The following is a 5,677-nucleotide window of genomic DNA, read 5'->3' on the forward strand; positions in this document are numbered from 1 at the left end:
ACACAGTCCACAACGGAAGAACTTGAGCAAGTTGCATTGTTCGAAATTTTTTGGAGAGGAAGTTCCACTTGGGGACGGGTCTAACCCCAAGCTCAGGTAAGGATTTATAGAATTTCTTAAATTTGACATTGACTATTCTGCATGGTCGCATGCAGATATATATGACAAATATCCCGCCAAAAGTGGATGTGCACAAATTGAGCCTAGATCCTAACATCCCCCCGATAAGACAGAAAAAAAGTCCTAGTGCCGAGGTTAGAAACAAATTCATCAAAGAAGAGGTAACTCGTTTGCTCGATATCGGTTCAATTCAAGAGGTAGAATATATTGACTGGCTAGCTAACGTAGTAGTAGTTCCAAAGAAGAATAATAAATTTCGCATGTGTGTAGACTATAAGGATCTAAATAAGGCGTGTTCAAAAGACTCGTTCCCATTGCCGAACATTGATCAAATGATTGATGCAATGACTGGGCACGAGTTAATGAGTTTCCTCGATGCCTACATCAGGTAGAACCAAATCGATATGAACCCGGAGGACCAGTAAAAAACTTCGTTCATAATGAACTTCGACACATATTACTATAATGTATTGCTTTTCGGGCTAAAAAATGCCTGAGCCACTTATCAACAACTCGTAAAAAAAGGTTTGAAAAGCAAATAGGGAAGACCATGGAAGTTTACATAGATAATATGCAGATCAAGTTTTTGAATGCAAGAAACCTTTGGCATCTTAAGGAAGCACAACATGAAGCTTAACCCCGAGAAATGTGCATTCAGAGTAAGCTCCGGTAAATTTTTGGGATTCCTGATGTCGCAAAAGGGGAACGAAGTTAACCCCGATAAAATTAAAGCCATCAAAGATATCCCTGATCAACTATCAAGCGTGAAAGAGATTCAAAGGTTGATAGGAAGACTGGCTGCTTTAAGCAGATTCATTTCCCAGTATTCGAAAAAATGCCATCACTTCTCACTCCTCAAAAAGAAGAACAACTTCGAATGGTCTCCAGAATGTCAGCAAGATTTGAAGGATTTGAAAATGTATTTGTCAAGTCCTCCACTACTGTCAAAATCAGAGGAAGGCAAACAACTGCCGATCTACTTAGTGGTCTCGAATAGCGGTGAGTGTCGTTTTAGCCCATGAGGATGAAGGTACACAATCTCCTATCTATTATGTTAGTAAACTTTTAACGGGAGCAGAAACTCGCTACCCATATCTGAAAAAATTGGCCTTAGATCTCGTAGTCACCGCTCAAAAGCTTAGGCCTTATTTCTAATGTCATCCGATAGCCATGGTGACCACTTTTACCCTACGGAATATCCTTCATAAACATGAACTTTCAAGTAGGCTGGCCAAGTGGGCAGTCGAAATGAGTGAATTTTACATAGGGTATAAACCTAGGACTGTGATTAAGCCACAATTTTGGCCGACTTTGTGGCTGATTTTAGCCTGGGACTGTTGCCTTTGGTACCAAAGCAGCAGGAATGGTGTTAGAGCCAACATCAAGAGTTTTGAGGCTGTTCATGAACGGGGTTTCCAATATGAACGGGTCCGGGCTCAGCTTAGTGCTGGTCACGCCCTCGGTGGAAACCCTAAAGCAGGCTATAAGAACCGTTCCTCTCACTAACAATGAAACAGAGTATGAAGCTTTAATTGTAGGACTCGAGCTGGCCCGGGGACTAGACTCCGAGGTCATAGAAATTAATTACGACTCCCAATTGGTAGTCAATCAAGTCTACAGGATATTCGAAGCCAAAGAGGAACGCGTGCAACAATATATAGTGCAAGTCCAGGCTCTGCTCGCACGGTTTAGGGAATGGCCAATTACTCACATCCTGAGAGAAGAAAATGCAGAGGCAGATGCACTAGCTGTCACGACCCAAATCGATGGGCCGCGACGAGTACCTAGTACTTTACTCAACCGAGTACCAACATAATGTATCTTTTCATGTCATACTATCATAGGTAAATGGGCCAGAGAGGCTATATTGAGATAAGTAGAATAAAATATGGTGAGATACTCGACATTGGACGATCCAACATTTAATCCAAGCTTATACATATGACGTACGGGCCTATAAGGACGATATGATCCTTTATATACTCAAAATATAGGCCGAAAAGGCCATACAATAATCCGTATACATGACATCTGTCTACAAGCCTCTAAGAATACATAATATCGTAAAGGTCGGGACAGAGCCCCGCCATACCAAACAATACACATCTAAATCATACTAACCAAACAAGCAACTCCGGAGCAAATAGAGTGCACTAACATCTTCCGCTGAGCTAATCGCCTACTTGGAGGACTCTCGACCTGTCTATCGGGGCCTGCGGGTATGAAACATAGTGTCCCCAAGCAAAAGAAATGTCAGTACAAATAATGTACCGAGTATGTAAGGAATAAAAATCAGTAAACAATAGACATAAGAGAAACATGGAGTAAAAGACTTGACATATAAATCTGAATAGCTCCGTGAAATCCTTTAATATTTAAAATGTCATGCATATACGTATAAATGTCATGTCATGCATAGGTACATATGTTCATAACATTATCAAGCCTCTGAGGGCATCCCATCATATCATCTCGGCCACTGTGGGCAAAATCATCAACGTATACCAGCTGATCAGGTGGTGGTGTGTATATAACACCATAACCTTTCCTACATCCCATACACACACACACACATATATACGCGTATATAATGCCATCTGGTCATGGGTCAATGTGCATATGTAAATGCATGAAATGCATATGAAAATATGTTAATAAAATCTCTCGGTTTGTCATAAGACCATTATGCCTTTGATTAATATCTTGAAATAAATTTTACCAACTTACGTATTTTTGAGACCCATGAACAGATGATAGAATAATATGACACATAAGGAATCAAGAATATCGACATCTCTAGTATTTCTATGAATAGAGTCATTTATGGAATTTGTGCATTTTCTCGTTTCGTTCGTGTTGTATAGATCATGCCAAAAAGAAAGAAGGGATAGCCTTAACATACCTGAGCCAATTCTCTTGACAATCCCTCTAACATACATCACTTGCGACAACACGTAACAGCGGATTGAAGTAGGAGAAAATCCGTATGATATTCTTGAGAAATATTGCACCGTACTCACTTAGAATCGCAAAATCTTGTCCCTATTATGCATTATAATTTCGTATGAAATTATTTTGCTTAAGATCGTTACTTTCTTTGCTGGTCAAGAAATTCTCAAGAATCATCTCCCTTTTCAATTAGATAAGTTATTAATATTCTAGTAGTAATAGAGAAAAAGAACTAATTTCACTTTGTCTTAAACAAATAGTATGAATACGTGGAATCTATTGATCACACAAGGTGTTACATTTTAGATAAAATGAGTTCACAAGCCTCCACCTAGCTAATGATAAGATAACCCATGCAATTAGCTAGCTACTTACACGTAGATAAATGCCCATGCAATTAAGAATCATCTCAAATTACTTAAAATACTTCTCGCTTTTAATACACTTTTTTACCCTATTATCATAGTCATGTGGTACATTGTATGGTACTAGTCCATAAATACCAGATATTTTAGCTCGGGCCGTATTTCATCCCAAAATGTCAAACTTCGACGAAATTCATTTTCTTCTATTTGCTTACCCTCTAAACTTCACGAATTTACTCATCACTTGTTTGAAATAGAATAATGCTTATAATCTCAAAATAATCTCATTCCCGAACTTACGTTGATTAACTTACAACAAAACTTTAACGTACGAAAATGCGGGAGGTAATATCTCATTTCCAAGATTTTATCAATTCGCTTATGACATTCTTTTATGTACGAAAACATGGGGTGTAACACTAGCCAATCTAGGATCATCCACAGAATGAAGGGATCAGACTCAAGTATGGTCGTGCAACTTATGAATTCAGTATTGGATGCAGACAACTACGACGAAGTAAACGCGACCAGTTTGGTCTGGGATTGGAGAAATGAGATAATTGACTATCTCGAGCACGACAAACTTCCTAAAGATCCCAAGACATCTCGGGTGCTGCGCACTAAAGCAGCTCGATACAGCTTCAAGGGAGATCAATTGTATAGAAGATCTTTCCAAGGCCCATTGGCCCTATGTTTGGGGGCTTCTGAAGCTAACTTTGTCAAGAAAGCAAAAGCCCTGATAATGTAAGATTTCTTTTGATTTTAACTGACTCTTTTTCTGAGTGGGTTGAAGTAGGTCCTTACTAGAAAATTGGCAGCGCAAAGTGGTAGATTTTTTGTGGGAGAATATAATTTGCAGATTCGAGATACCAAAAAAGATAGACCGCAACAACGAGCCATAATTTATAGGCGTAAAGGTCACATAATTCCTCGAAGACTTGAAAATCAATAGAATCACATCATCACCCTATCACCCGAGTGCAAACAGTCAAGCAGAATCAACAAACAAGGTGATTATCCAAAATCTCAAAAAGAGAGTGGAAGCAGCCAAAGGCAAATAGCTCAAAGAACTACCAGGAGTACTATAGACATACCGAACAACGGTTAAATCAAGCATGGGGGAGACTCCTTTTTCTCTTGTATACGTGGTGGAAGCCTTAATCCCGATAGAAGTAAGGGAACCTACATTGAGATATTTTCGGGAGGACGAAGAAACAAATAACAAAGCATTATTGGTCAAGTTGGAGTTGCTTGACGAACACAGGGACTTGTCACATATAAGGATGGCAGCCCAAAACAGAGAATCGAAAGATATTACAATTAAAGAGCCAATCTCTGTTATTTCAAAGTAGGAGACTTGATCTTAAGGAAAGTAACCCATAATACACGGGAGCTCAAGGTAGAAAAGTTAGGTCCGACGTGGGAAGACCCTTATTGATTTCAGCTGTCACCGAGAAAGGATCATACAAATTGGAAAATCAAGACAGAGTAAAATTGTCGAGCAACTGGAATGTGGCACACCTCAAAAGGTACTAGTGTTGATGAGCATCACCTATACTAAAAGTATGTGCTGCACCTTTTTTGCATTCGTCCATTTTTTGTCCCAATTGAATTTTTCTAGCAAGGTTTTTAACGAGGCAGCAAAGGAAAGCATACTACAAAGGAAACTTCGTTAGCAAAAATAAGAACTTAAAATGACAAGGCACATAAACAATGGATTACTAAGGAGAGGTTAGATAATCTTTTGCTCGGTATCAAAGTTCCTACTGGAAGTAAAATTCGCTATCGGGCCAAAGATTACCCAACCGTTCACGAGTACAAACCATTGGGGATAGATAGTCTTTGGCTCAGTAGCAAAGTTCCTAAGGGGAAGTGAAGCTTTCTATCAAACTAAAGAATATCTAACCATTCACTAGTGGAATCCTCAATGGAGCAAGACTTCCAGTGTTCCAATTTGCATTCTTCACATTCAAACACTGGGGGGAATGATTTGAGATTACGGCAAACTGCCATATCGACCAGGACTACGAAATTTGGGAGCAAAGTTTTATTATCGGGACTAGGGACCGCGTGGCCAGCCATGTAGAAACAAGTTGTACAAGTAAGCCACAGGTAATAGCAATTTCCTTTTAGCACTACGAATGCTTATGTACTTTTGAAACTGGAAGGAATAAAATAAAGTCCTATTATTTTTATCTTGTTTTTTTTCTTAACGATGAATTAATTTTATCATTTGAAAGTCA

The sequence above is a fragment of the Nicotiana sylvestris genome, chromosome 2, assembly GCF_000393655.2.
Source record: "Nicotiana sylvestris chromosome 2, ASM39365v2, whole genome shotgun sequence".
Classification (NCBI taxonomy): Eukaryota; Viridiplantae; Streptophyta; class Magnoliopsida; order Solanales; family Solanaceae; genus Nicotiana; species Nicotiana sylvestris.